Raw genomic sequence first — 16,109 nt, forward strand, 5'->3', positions numbered from 1 at the left:
TGACGAAAACGGACGGATTTCTCAGGTTTTTACTACATATGAACACATTTCACATTCTCCCGTGCAACGAGGCTGCTAGTCCTCCTTTCATGCAGAATCTTAAGGTCCTAGCTCATGTCCAAGGCACCAAAGCCAGCTAAAAAGTCAATAATCGATACCTAAAACTTCAGTTGTACTACTTCTTACTGGCTATTACATCAACTTAGAAGCTTCATCTGTTTTATACTATTGTGCTTTTAGTGTCTGCGCATACCGCAGCACGCGACATAGCTTTGCACACGATAAGTACAACCGTTTCAGAGAGAAGAGCGGCCAATGTGACGATCGGGCTTTAAGTCGATTCGATAACAAATGACGAAAACGGACGGATTTCTCAGGTTTTTACTACATATGAACACATTTCACATTCTCCCGTGCAACGAGGCTGCTAGTCCTCCTTTCATGCAGAATCTTAAGGTCCTAGCTCATGTCCAAGGCACCAAATCCATCTAATAAGTCAATAATCGATACCTAAAACTTGAATTGTACTACTTCTTACTGGCTATTACATCGACTTAGAAGCTTCATCTGTGTTCTACTATGGTGATTTTATTGTCTCCGCATACCGCAGCACGCGACATAGCTTTGCAGACGATAAGTACAACCGTTTCAGAGAGAAGAGCGGCCAATGTGACGATCGGGCTTTAAGTCGATTCGATAACAAATGACGAAAACGGACGGATTTCGCAGGTTTCTACTACATATGAGCACATTTCACATTCTCCCGTGCAACGAGGCTGCTAGTCCTCCTTTCATGCAGAATCTTAAGGTCCTAGCTCATGTCCAAGGCACCAAAGCCAGCTAAAAAGTCAATAATCGATACCTAAAACTTCAGTTGTACTACTTCTTACTGGCTATTACATCAACTTGAAAGCTTCATCTGTTTATACTATGGTGCTTTTAGTGTCTGCGCATACCGCAGCACGCGACATAGCTTTGCACACGATAAGTACAACCGTTTCAGAGAGAAGAGCGGCCAATGTGACGATCTGGCTTTAAGTCGATTCGATAACAAATGACGAAAACGGACGGATTTCTCAGGTTTTTACTACATATGAACACTTTTCACATTCTCCCGTGCAACTCGGCTGCTAGTCCTCCTTTCATGCAGAATCTTAAGGTCCTAGCTCATGCCCAAGGCACCAAAGCCAGCTAAAAAGTAAATAATCAGTACCTAAAACTTGAATTGTACTACTTCTTACTGGCTATTACTTCAACTTAGAAGCTTCATCTGTGTTCTAATATGGTGCTTTTAGTGTCTCCGCATACCGCAGCACGCGACATAGCTTTGCAGACGATAAGTAGAACCGTTTCAGAGAGAAGAGCGGCCAATGTGACGATCTGGCTTTAAGACGATTCGATAACAATTGACGTAAACGGACGGATTTCTCAGGTTTTTACTACATATGAACACTTTTCACATTCTCCCGTGCAACTCGGCTGCTAGTCCTCCTTTCATGCAGAATCTTAAGGTCCTAGCTCATGTCCAAGGCACCAAAGCCATTTAAAAAGTCAATAATCGATACCTAAAACTTGAATTGTACTACTTCTTACTGGCTATTACATCAACTTAGAAGCTTCATCTGTGTTCTACTATGGTGCTTTTAGTGTCTCCGCATACCGCAGCACGCGACACAGCTTTGAAGACGATAAGTACAACCGTTTCAGAGAGAAGAGCGGCCAATGTGACGATCTGGCTTTAAGTCGATTCGATAACAAATGACGAAAACGGACGGATTTCTCAGGTTTTTACTACATATGAACACTTTTCACATTCTCGCGTGCAACTCGGCGGCTAGTCCTCCTTTCATGCAGAATCTTAAGGTCCTAGCTCATGTCCAAGGCACCAAAGCCAGCTAAAAAGTCGATAATCGATACCTTAAACTTGAATTGTACTACTTCTTACTGGCTATTACATCAACTTAGAAGCTTCATCTGTGTTCTACTATGGTGCTTTTAGTGTCTCCGCATACCGCAGCACGCGACATAGCTTTGCAGACGATAAGTACAACCGTTTCAGAGAGAAGAGCGGCCAATGTGACGATCTGGCTTTAAGTCGATTCGATAACAAATGACGAATACGGACGTATTTCTCAGGTTTTTACTACATATGAACACATTTCACATTCTCCCGTACAACGCGGCTGCTAGTCCTCCTTTCATGCAGAATCTTAAGGTCCTAGCTCATGTCCAAGGCACCAAAGCCAGCTAAAACGTCAATAATCGATACCTAAAACTTGAATTGTACTACTTCTTACTGACTATTACATCAACTTAGAAGCTTCATCTGTGTTCTACCATGGTGCTTTTAGTGTCTCCGCACACCGCAGTACGCGACATATCTTTGCAGACGATAAGTACAACCGTTTCAGAGAAAAGAGGTGCCAACGTGACGATCTGGCTTTAAGTCGATTCGATAACAAATGACGAAAACGGACGGATTAATCAGGTTTTTACTACATATGAACACTTTTCACATTCTCCCGTGCAACTCGGCTGCTAGTCCTCCTTTCATGCAGAATCTTAAGGTCCTAGCTCATGTCCAAGGCACCAAAGCCAGCTAAAATGTCAATAATCGATACCTAAAACTTGAATTGTACTACTTCTTACTGGCTATTACATCAACTTAGAAGCTTAATCTGTGTTCTACTATGGGGCTTTTAGTGTCTCCGCATACCGCAGCACGCCACATAGCTTTGCAGACGATAAGTACAGCCGTTTCAGAGAGAAGAGCGGCCAATGTGACGATCTGGCTTTAAGTCGATTCGATAACAATAGACGAAAACGGACGGATTTCTCAGGTTTTTACTACATATGAACACTTTTCACATTTTCCCGTGCAACTAGGCTGCTAGTCCTCCTTTCATGCAGAATCTTAAGGTCCTAGCTTATGTCCAAGGCACCAAAGCCAGCTAAAAAGTCAATAATCGATACCTAAAACTTGAATTGTACTACTTCTTACTGGCTATTACATCAACTTAGAAGCTTCATCTGTGTTCTACTATGGTGGTTTTAGTGTCTCCACATACCGCAGCACGCGACATAGCTTTGAAGACGATAAGTACAACCGTTTCAGAGAGAAGAGCGGCCAATGTGACGATCTGGCTTTAAGTCGATTCGATAACAAATGACGAAAACGGACGGATTTCTCAGGTTTTTACTACATATGAACACATTTCACATTCTCCCGTGCAACGAGGCTGCTAGTCCTCCTTTCATGCAGAATCTTAAGGTCCTAGCTCATGTCCAAGGCACCAAAGCCAGCTAAAAAGTCAATAATCGATACCTAAAACTTCAGTTGTACTACTTCTTACTGGCTATTACATCAACTTGAAAGCTTCATCTGTTTATACTATGGTGCTTTTAGTGTCTGCGCATACCGCAGCACGCGACATAGCTTTGCACACGATAAGTACAACCGTTTCAGAGAGAAGAGCGGCCAATGTGACGATCTGGCTTTAAGTCGATTCGATAACAAATGACGAAAACGGACGGATTTCTCAGGTTTTTACTACATATGAACACTTTTCACATTCTCCCGTGCAACTCGGCTGCTAGTCCTCCTTTCATGCAGAATCTTAAGGTCCTAGCTCATGCCCAAGGCACCAAAGCCAGCTAAAAAGTAAATAATCAGTACCTAAAACTTGAATTGTACTACTTCTTACTGGCTATTACTTCAACTTAGAAGCTTCATCTGTGTTCTAATATGGTGCTTTTAGTGTCTCCGCATACCGCAGCACGCGACATAGCTTTGCAGACGATAAGTAGAACCGTTTCAGAGAGAAGAGCGGCCAATGTGACGATCTGGCTTTAAGACGATTCGATAACAATTGACGTAAACGGACGGATTTCTCAGGTTTTTACTACATATGAACACTTTTCACATTCTCCCGTGCAACTCGGCTGCTAGTCCTCCTTTCATGCAGAATCTTAAGGTCCTAGCTCATGTCCAAGGCACCAAAGCCATTTAAAAAGTCAATAATCGATACCTAAAACTTGAATTGTACTACTTCTTACTGGCTATTACATCAACTTAGGAGCTTCATCTGTGTTCTACTATGGTGCTTTTAGTGTCTCCGCATACCGCAGCACGCGACATAGCTTTGAAGACGATAAGTACAACCGTTTCAGAGAGAAGAGCGGCCAATGTGACGATCTGGCTTTAAGTCGATTCGATAACAAATGACGAAAACGGACGGATTTCTCAGGTTTTTACTACATATGAACACTTTTCACATTCTCCCGTGCAACGCGGCTGCTAGTCCTCCTTTCATGCAGAATCTTAAGGTCCTAGCTCATGTCCAAGGCACCAAAGCCAGCTAAAAAGTCAATAATCAGTATCTAAAACTTGAATTGTACTACTTCTTACTGGCTATTACATCAACTTAGAAGCTTCATCTGTGTTCTACTATGGTGCTTTTAGTGTCTCTGCATACCGCAGCACGCGACATAGCTTTGCAGACGATAAGTAGAACCGTTTCAGAGAGAAGAGCGGCCAATGTGACGATCTGGCTTTAAGTCGATTCGATAACAATTGACGAAAACGGACGGATTTCTCAGGTTTTTACTACATATGAACACTTTTCACATTCTCCCGTGCAACTCGGCTGCTAGTCCTCCTTTCATGCAGAATCTTAAGGTCCTAGCTCATGTCCAAGGCACCAAAGCCAGCTAAAAAGTCAATAATCGATACCTAAAACTTGAATTGTACTACTTCTTACTGGCTATTACATCAACTTAGAAGCTTCATCTGTGTTCTACTATGGTGCTTTTAGTGTCTCCGCATACCGCAGCACGCGACATAGCTTTGAAGACGATAAGTACTACCGTTTCAGAGAGAAGAGCGGCCAATGTGACGATCTGGCTTTAAGTCGATTCGATAACAAAAGACGAAAACGGACGGATTTCTCAGGTTTTTACTTCATATGAACACTTTTCACATTCTCCCCTGCAACTCGGCTGCTAGTCCTCCTTTCATGCAGAATCTTAAGGTCCTAGCTCATGTCCAAGGCACCAAAGAAAGCTAAAAAGTCAATAATAGATACCTAAAACTTGAATTGTACTACTTCTTACTGGCTATTACATCATCATAGAAGCTTCATCTGTGTTCTACTATGGTGCTTTTAGTGTCTCCGCATACCGCAGCACGCGACATAGCTTTGCAGAGGATAAGTACAACCGTTTCAGAGAGAAGAGCGGCCAATGTGACGATCGGGCTTTAAGTCGATTCGATAACAAATGACGAAAACGGACGGATTTCTCAGGTTTTTACTACATATGAACACTTTTCACATTCTCCTATCCAACGCGGCTGCTAGTCCTCCTTTCATGCAGAATCTTAAGGTCGTAGCTCATGTCCAAGGCACCAAAGCCAGCTAAAAAGTCAATAATCAATACCTAAAACTTGAATTGTACTACTTCTTACTGGCTATTACATCGACTTAGAAGCTTCATCTGTGTTCTACTATGGTGATTTTATTGTCTCCGCATACCGCAGTACGCGACATAGCTTTGCAGACGATAAGTACAACCGTTTCAGAGAGAAGAGCGGCCAATGTGACGATCGGGCTTTAAGTCGATTCGATAACAAATGACGAAAACGGACGGATTTCTCAGGTTTCTACTACATATGAACACATTTCACATTCTCCCGTGCCACGCGGCTGCTAGTCCTCCTTTAATGCAGAATCTTAAGGTCCTAGCTCATGTCCAAGGCACCAAAGCCAGCTAAAAAGTCAATAATCGATACCTAAAACGTGAATTGTACTACTTCTTACTGGCTATTACATCAACTTAGAAGCTTCATCTGTGTTCTACCATGGTGCTTTTAGTGTCTCCGCACACCGCAGTACGCGACATAGCTTTGCAGACGATAAGTACAACCGTTTCAGAGAAAAGAGGGGCCAATGTGACGATCTGGCTTTAAGTCGATTCGATAACAAATGACGAAAACGGACGGATTTCTCAGGTTTTTACTACATATGAACACTTTTCACATTCTCCCGTGCAACTCGGCTGCTAGTCCTCCTTTCATGCAGAATCTTAAGGTCGTAGCTGATGTCCAAGGCACCAAAGCCAGCTAAAAAGTCAATAATCAATACCTAAAACTTGAATTGTACTACTTCTTACTGGCTATTACATCGACTTAGAAGCTTCATCTGTGTTCTACTATGGTGATTTTATTGTCTCCGCATACCGCAGTACGCGACATACCGTTTCAGAGAGAAGAGCGGCCAATGTGACGATCGGGCTTTAAGTCGATTCGATAACAAATGATGAAAACGGACGGATTTCTCAGGTTTCTACTACATATGAACACATTTTACATTCTCCCGTGCCACGCGGCTGCTAGTCCTCCTTTAATGCAGAATCTTAAGGTCGTAGCTCACGTCCAAGGCACCAAAGCCAGCTAAAAAGTCAATAATCGATACCTAAAACGTGAATTGTACTACTTCTTACTGGCTATTACATCAACTTAGAAGCTTCATCTGTGTTCTACCATGGTGCTTTTAGTGTCTCCGCACACCGCAGTACGCGACATAACTTTGCAGACGATAAGTACAACCGTTTCAGAGAAAAGAGTGGCCAATGTGACGATCTGGCTTTAAGTCGATTCGATAACAAATGACGAATACGGACGTATTTCTCAGGTTTTTACTACATATGAACACATTTCACATTCTCCCGTGCAACGCGGCTGCTAGTCCTCCTTTAATGCAGAATCTTAAGGTCCTAGCTCATGTCCAAGGCACCAAAGCCAGCTAAAAAGTCAATAATCGATACCTAAAACTTGAATTGTACTACTTCTTACTGGCTATTACATCAACTTAGAAGCTTCATCTGTGTTCTACTATGGTGCTTTTAGTGTCTCCGCATACCGCAGCACGCGACATAGCTTTGAAGACGATAAGTACAACCGTTTCAGAGAGAAGAGCGGCCAATGTGACGATCTGGCTTTAAGTCGATTCGATAACAAATGACGAAAACGGACGGATTTCTCAGGTTTCTACTACATATGAACACATTTCACATTCTCCCGTGCAACGCGGCTGCTAGTCCTCCTTTAATGCAGAACCTTAAGGTCCTAGCTCATGTCCAAGGCACCAAAGCCAGCTAAAAAGTCAATAATCGATACCTAAAACTTGAATTGTACTACTTCTTACTGGCTATTACATCTACTTAGAAGCTTCATCTGTGTTCTACCATGGTGCTTTTAGTGTCTCCGCACACCGCAGTACGCGACATAGCTTTGCAGACGATAAGTACAACCGTTTCAGAGAAAAGAGGGGCCAACGTAACGATCTGGTTTTAAGTCGATTCGATAACAAATGACGAAAACGGACGGATTTCTCAGGTTTTTACTACATATGAACACTTTTCATATTGTCCCGTGCAACTCGGCTGCTAGTCCTACTTTCATGCAGAATCTTAAGGTCCTAGCTCATGTCCAAGGCACAAAATCCATCTAAGAAGTCAATAATCGATACCTAAAACTTTAATTGTACTACTTCTTACTGGCTATTACATCGACTTAGAAGCTTCATCTGTGTTCTACTATGGTGATTTTATTGTCTCCGCATACCGCAGCACGCGACATAGCTTTGCAGACGATAAGTACAACCGTTTCAGAGAGAAGAGCGGCCAATGTGACGATCGGGCTTTAAGTCGATTCGATAACAAATGACGAAAACGGACGGATTTCTCAGGTTTCTACTACATATGAACACATTTCACATTCTCCCGTGCAACGAGGCTGCTAGTCCTCCTTTCATGCAGAATCTTAAGGTCCTAGCTCATGTCCAAGGCACCAAAGCCAGCTAAAAAGTCAATAATCGATACCTAAAACTTCAGTTGTACTACTTCTTACTGGCTATTACATCAACTTAGAAGCTTCATCTGTGTTCTACTATGGTGCTTTTAGTGTCTGCGCATACCGCAGCACGCGACATAGCTTTGAAGACGATAAGTACAACCGTTTCAGAGAGAAGAGCGGCCAATGTGACGATCTGGCTTTAAGTCGATTCGATAACAAATGACGAAAACGGACGGATTTCTCATGTTTTTACTACATATGAACACTTTTCACATTCTCCTATCCAACGCGGCTGCTAGTCCTCCTTTCATGCAGAATCTTAAGGTCCTAGCTCATGTCCAAGGCACCAAAGCCAGCTAAAAAGTCAATAATCGATACCTAAAACTTGAATTGTACTACTTCTTACTGGCTATTACATCATCATAGAAGCTTCATCTGTGTTCTACTATGGTGCTTTTAGTGTCTCCGCATACCGCAGCACGCGACATAGCTTTGCAGACGATAAGTACAACCGTTTCAGAGAGAAGAGCGGCCAATGTGACGTCTGGCTTTAAGTAGATTCGATAACAAATGACGAAATCGGACGGATTTCTCAGGTTTTTACTACATATGAACACTTTTCACATTCTCCCGTGCAACTCGGCTGCTAGTCCTCCTTTTATGCAGAATCTTAAGGTCGTAGCTCATGTCCAAGGCACCAAAGCCAGCTAAAAAGTCAATAATCAGTACCTAAAACTTGAATTGTACTACTTCTTACTGGCTATTACATCGACTTAGAAGCTTCATCTGAGTTCTACTATGGTGATTTTATTGTCTCCGCATACCGCAGTACGCGACATAGCTTTGCAGACGATAAGTACAACCGTTTCAGAGAGAAGAGCGGCCAATGTGACGATCGGGCTTTAAGTCGATTCGATAACAAATGACGAAAACGGACGGATTTCTCAGGTTTCTACTACATATGAACACATTTCACATTCTCCCGTGCCACGCGGCTGCTAGTCCTCCTTTAATGCAGAATCTTAGGGTCCTAGCTCATGTCCAAGGCACCAAAGCCAGCTAAAAAGTCAATAATCGATACCTAAAACTTGAATTGTACTACTTCTTACTGGCTGTTACATCAACTTAGAAGCTTCATCTGTGTTCTACCATGGTGCTTTTAGTGTCTCCGCACACCGCAGTACGCGACAGAGCTTTGCAGACGATAAGTACAACCGTTTCAGAGAAAAGATGGGGCCAATGTGACGATCTGGCTTTAAGTCGATTCGATAACAAATGACGAAAACGGACGGATTTCTCAGGTTTTTACTACATATGAACACTTTTCACATTCTCCCGTGCAACTCGGCTGCTAGTCCTCCTTTCATGCAGAACCTTAAGGTCCTAGCTCATGTCCAAGGCACCAAAGCCAGCTAAAAAGTCGATAATCGATACCTTAAACTTGAATTGTACTACTTCTTACTGGCTATTACATCATCATAGAAGCTTCATATGTGTTCGACTATGGTGCTTTTAGTGTCTCCGCATACCGCAGCACGGGACATAGCTTTGCAGATGATAAGTACAACCGTTTCAGAGAGAAGAGCGGCCAATGTGACGATCTGGCTTTAAGTCGATTCGATAACAAATGACGAATACGGACGTATTTCTCAGGTTTTTACTACATATGAACACATTTCACATTCTCCCGTACAACGCGGCTGCTAGTCCTCCTTTCATGCAGAATCTTAAGGTATTAGCTCATGTCCAAGGCACCAAAGCCAGCTAAAAAGTCAATAATCGATACCTAAAACTTGAATTGTACTACTTGTTACTGGCTATTACATCAACTTAGAAGCTTCATCTGTGTTCTACTATGGTGCTTTTAGTGTCTCCGCATACCGCAGCACGCGACATAGCTTTGAAGACGATAAGTACAACCGTTTCAGAGAGAAGAGCGTCCAATGTGACGATCTGGCTTTAAGTCGATTCGATAACAAATGACAAAAACGGACGGATTTCTCAGGTTTCTACTACATATGAACACATTTCACATTCTCCCGTGCAACGCGGCTGCTAGTCCGATTTAATGCAGAATCTTAAGGTCCTAGCTCATGTCCAAGGCACCAAAGCCAGCTAAAAAGTATATAATCGATACCTAAAACTTGAATTGTACTACTTCTTACTGGCTATTGCATCAACTTAGAAGCTTCATCTGTGTTCTACCATGGTGCTTTTAGTGTCTCCACACACCGCAGTACGCGACATAGCTTTGAAGACGACAAGTACAACCGTTTCAGAGAAAAGAGGGGCCAATGTGACGATCTGGCTTTAAGTCGATTCGATAACAAATGACGAAAACGGACGGATTTCTCAGGTTTTTACTACATATGAACACTTTTCACATTCTCCCGTGAAACTCGGCTGCTAGTCCTCCTTTCATGCAGAATCTTAAGGTCCTAGCTCATGTCCAAGGCACCAAAGCCAGCTAAAAAGTCAATAATCGATACCTAAAACTTGACTTGTACTACATCTTACTGCCTATTACATTAACTTAGAAGCTTAATCTGTGTTCTACTATGGTGCTTTTAGTGTCTCCGCATACCGCAGCACGCCACATAGCTTTGCAGACGATAAGTACAGCCGTTTCAGAGAGAAGAGCGGCCAAGTGACGATCTGGCTTTAAGGCGATTCGATAACAAATGACGAAAACGGACGGATTTCTCAGGTTTTTACTACATATGAACACTTTCCATATTGTCCCGTGCAACTCGGCTGCTAGTCCTCCTTTCATGCAGAATATTAAGGTCCTAGCTCATGTCCAAGGCACCAAATCCATCTAAGAAGTCAATAATCGATACCTAAAACTTGAAGTGTACTACTTCTTACTGGCTATTACATCGACTTAGAAGCTTTATGTGTGTTCTACTATGGTGATTTTATTGTCTCCGCATAACGCAGCACGCGACATAGCTTTGCAGACGATAAGTACAACCGTTTCAGAGAGAAGAGCGGCCTATGTGACGATCGGGCTTTAAGTCGATTCGATAGCAAATGACGAAAACGGACGGATTTCTCAGGTTTCTACTACATATGAACACTTTTCACATTCTCCCGTGCAACGAGGCTGCTAGTCCTCCTTTCATGCAGAATCTTAAGGTCCTAGCTCATGTCCAAGGCACCAAAGCCAGCTAAAAAGTCAATAATCGATACCTAAAACTTCAGTTGTACTACTTCTTACTGGCTATTACATCAACTTAGAAGCTTCATCTGTTTTATACTATGGTGCTTTTAGTGTCTGCGCATACCGCAGCACGCGACATAACTTTGCACACGATAAGTACAACCGTTTCAGAGAGAAGAGCGGCCAATGTGACGATCTGGCTTTAAGTCGATTCGATAACAAATGACGAAAACGGACGGATTTCTCAGGTTTTTACTACATATGAACACTTTTCACATTCTCCCGTGGAACTCGGCTGCTAGTCCTCCTTTCATGCAGAATCTTAAGGTCCTAGCTCATGCCCAAGGCACAAAAGCCAGCTAAAAAGTAAATAATCAGTACCTAAAACTTGAATTGTACTACTTCTTACTGGCTATTACATCAACTTAGAAGCTTCATCTGTGTTCTACTATGGTGCTTTTAGTGTCTCCGCATACCGCAGCACGCGACATAGCTTTGCAGATGATAAGTAGAACCGTTTCAGAGAGAAGAGCGGCCAATGTTACGATCTGGCTTCAAGTCGATTCGATAACAAATGACGAAAACGGACGGATTTCTCAGGTTTTTACTACATATGAACACTTTTCACATACTCCCGTGCAACTCGGCTGCTAGTCCTCCTTTCATGCAGAATCTTAAGGTCCTAGCTCATGTCCAAGGCACCAAAGCCAGCTAAGAAGTCAATAATCGATACCTAAAACTTGAATTGTACTACTTCTTACTGGCTATTACATCAACTTAGAAGCTTCATCTGTGTTCTACTATGGTGCTTTTAGTGTCTCCGCATGCCGCAGCACGCGACGTAGCTTTGAAGACGATAAGTACAACCGTTTCAGAGAGAAGAGCGGCCAATGTGACGATCTGGCTTTAAGTCGATTCGATAACAAATGACGAAAAAGGACGGATTTTTCAGGTTTTTACTACATATGAACACTTTTCACATTCTCCCGTGCAACTCGGCTGCTAGTCCTCCTTTCATGCAGAATCTTAAGGTCCTAGCTCATGTCCAAGGCACCAAAGCCAGCTAAGAAGTCAATAATCGATACCTAAAACTTGAATTGTACTACTTCTTACTGGCTATTACATCAACTTAGAAGCTTCATCTGTGTTCTACTATGGTGCTTTTAGTGTCTACCATACCGCAGCACGCGACATAGCTTTGCAGACGATAAGTACAACCGTTTCAGAGAGAAGAGCGGCCAATGTGACGATCTGGCTTTAAGTCGATTCGATAACAAATGACGAAAACGGACGGATTTCTCAGGTTTTTACTACATATGAACACTTTTCACATTCTCCCCTGCAACTCGGCTGCTAGTGCTCCTTTCATGCAGAATCTTAAGGTCCTAGCTCATGTCCAAGGAACCAAAGCCAGCTAAAAAGTCAATAATCGATACATAAAACTTGAATTGTACTACTTCTTACCTGCTATTACATCATCTTAGAAGCTTCATCTGTGTTCTACTATGGTGCTTTTAGTGTCTCCGCATACCGCAGCACGCGACAAAGCTTTCCAGACGATAAGTACAACCGTTTCAGAGAGAAGAGCGGCCAATGTGACGATCTGGCTTTAAGTCGATTCGATAACAAATGACGAAAACGGACGGATTTCTCAGGTTTTTACTACATATGAACACTTTTCACAATCTCGTATCCAACGCGGGTGCTAGTCCTCTTTTCATGCATAATCTTAAGGTCCTAGCTCATGTCCAAGGCACCAAAGCCAGCTAAAAAGTTAATATTCGATACATAAAACTTGAATTGTACTACTTCTTACTGGCTATTATATCATCATAGAAGCTTCATCTGTGTTCTACTATGGTGATTTTATTGTCTCCGCATACCGCAGCACGCGACATAGCTTTGCAGACGATATGTACAACCGTTTCAGAGAGAAGAGCGGCCAATGTGACGATCTGGCTGTAAGTCGATTCGATAACAAATGACGAAAACGGACGGATTTCTCAGGTTTTTACTACATATGAACACTTTTCACATTCTCCCGTGCAACTCGGCTGCTAGTCCTCCTTTCATGCAGAATCTTAAGGTCCTAGCTCATGTCCAAGGCACCAAAGCCAGCTAAAAAGTCAGTAATCGATACCTAAAACTTGAATTGTACTACTTCTTACTGGCTATTACATCAACTTAGAAGCTTCATCTGTGTTCTACTATGGTGCTTTTAGTGTCTCCGCATACCGCATCACGCGACATAGCTTTGCAGGCGATAAGTACAACCGTTCAGAGAGAAGAGCGGCCAATGTGACGATCGGGCTTTAAGTCGATTGGATAACAAATGACGAAAACGGACGGATTTCTCAGGTTTTTACTACATATGAACACATTACACATTCTCCCGTGCAACGCGGCTGCTAGTCCTCCTTTCATGCAGAATCTTAAGGTCCTAGCTCATGTCCAAGGCTCCAAAGCCAGCTAAAAAGTAAATAATCAGTACCTAAAACTTGAATTGTACTACTTCTTACTGGCTATTACATCAACTTAGAAGCTTCATCTGTGTTCTACTATGGTGCTTTTAGAGTCTCCGCATACCGCAGCACGCGACATAGCTTTGCAGACGATAAGTACAACCGTTTCAGAGAGAAGAGCGGCCAATGTGACGATCTGGCTTTAAGTCGATTCGATAACAAATGACGAAAACGGACGGATTTCTCAGGTTTTTACTACATATGAACACTTTTCACATTCTTCCCTGCAACTCGACTGCTAGTCCTCCTTTCATGCAGATTCTTAAGGTCCTAGCTCATGTCCAAGGCATCAAACCCAGCTAAAAAGTCAATAATCGATACCTAAAACCTGAATTGTACTACTTCTTACTGGCTATTACATCAAATTAGAAGCTTCATCTGTGTTCTACTGTGGTGGTTTCAGTGTCTCCGCCTACCGCAGCATACGACATAGCTTTGCAGACGATAAGTACAACCGTTTCAGAGAGAAGAGCGGCCAATGTGACGATCTGGCTTTAAGTTGATTCGATAACAAATGACGAAAACGGACGGATTTGTCAGGTTTTTACTACATATGAACACTTTTCACATTCTCCCGTGCAACTCGGCTGCTAGTCCTCCTTTCATGCAGAATCTTAAGGTCCTAGCTCATGTCCAAGGCACCAAAGCCAGCTAAAAAGTCAATAATCGATACCTAAAACTTGAATTGTACTACTTCTTACTGGCTATTACATCAACTTAAAAGCTTCATCTGTGTTCTACTATGGTGATTTTAGTGTCTCCGCATACCGCATCACGCGACATAGCTTTGCAGGCGATAAGTACAACCGTTTCAGAGAGAAGAGCGGCCAATGTGACGATCTGGGTTTAAGTCGATTCGATAACAAATGACGAAAACGGACGGATTTCTCAGGTTTTTACTACATATGAACACTATACACATTCTCTCATCCAACGCGGCTGCTAGTCCTCCTTTCATGCAGAATCTTAAGGTCCTAGCTCATGTCCAAGGCACCAAAGCCAGCTAAAAAGTCAATAATCAGTACCTAAAACTTGAATTGTACTACTTCTTACTGGCTATTACATCAACTTAGAAGCTTCAACTGTGTTCTACTATGGTGCTTTTAGTGTCTCCGCATACCGCAGCACGCGACATAGCTTTGCAGACGATAAGTACAGCCGTTTCCGAGAGAAGAGCGGCCAAGTGACGATCTGGCTTTAAGGCGATTCGATAACAAATGACGAAAACGGACGGATTTCTCAGGTTTTTACTACATATGAACACTTTTCATATTGTCCCGTGCAACTCGGCTGCTAGTCTTCCTTTCATGCAGAATCTTAACTTCCTAGCTCATGTCCAAGGCACCAAATCCATCTAAGAAGTCAATAATCGATACCTAAAACTTGAATTGACTACTTCTTACTGGCTATTACATCGACTTAGAAGCTTCATCTGTGTTCTACTATAGTTATTTTATTGTCTCCGCATACCGCAGCACGCGACATAGCTTTGCAGACGATAAGTACAACCGTTTCAGAGAGAAGAGCGGCCAATGTGACGATCTGGCTTTAAGTCGATTCGATAACAAATGACGAAAACGGACGGATTTCTCAGGTTTTTACTACATATGAACACTTTTCACATTCTCCCGTGCAACTCGGCTGCTAGTCCTCCTTTCATGCAGAATCTTAAGGTCCTAGCTCATGTCCAAGGCACCAAAGCCAGCTAAAAAGTAAATAATCAGTACCTAAAACTTGAATTGTACTACTTCTTACTGGCCATTACATCAACTTAGAAGCTTCATCTGTGTTCTACTATGGTGCTTTTAGTGTCTCCGCATACCGCAGCACGCGACATAGCTTTGAAGACGATAAGTACAACCGTTTCAGAGAGAAGAGCGGCCAATGTGACGATCTGGCTTTAAGTCGATTCGATAACAAATGACGAAAACGGACGGATTTCTCAGGTTTTTACTACATATGAACACTTTTCACATTCCCCCCTGCAACTCGGCTGCTAGTCCTCCTTTCATGCAGAATCTTAAGGTCCTAGCTCATGTCCAAAGCACCAAAGCCAGCTAAAAAGTCAATAATAGATACCTAAAACTTGAATTGTACTACTTCTTATTTGCTATTACATCATCTTAGAAGCTTCTTCTGTGTTCTACTATGGTGCTTTTAGTGTCTCCGCATACCGCAGCACGCGACAAAGCTTTCCAGACGATAAGTACAACCGTTTCAGAGAGAAGAGCAGCCAATGTGACGATCTGGCTTTAAGTCGATTCGGTAACAAATGACGAAAACGGACGGATTTCTCAGGTTTTTACTACATATGAACACTTTTCACATTGTCCCGTGCAACTCGGCTGCTAGTCCGCTTTTTGATGCAGAATCTTAAGGTCCTAGCTGATGTCCAAGGCACCAAAGCCAGCTAAAAAATCAATAATCGATACCTAAAACTTGAATTGTACTACTTCTTACTGGCTATTACATCAACTTAGAAGCTTCATCTGTGTTCTACTATGGTGCTTTTAGTGTCTCCGCATACCGCAGCACGCGACATAGCTTTGCAGACGATAAGTACAACCGTTTC

This window comes from Schistocerca gregaria, unplaced genomic scaffold, assembly GCF_023897955.1.
Source record: "Schistocerca gregaria isolate iqSchGreg1 unplaced genomic scaffold, iqSchGreg1.2 ptg000224l, whole genome shotgun sequence".
Taxonomy (NCBI): Eukaryota; Metazoa; Arthropoda; class Insecta; order Orthoptera; family Acrididae; genus Schistocerca; species Schistocerca gregaria.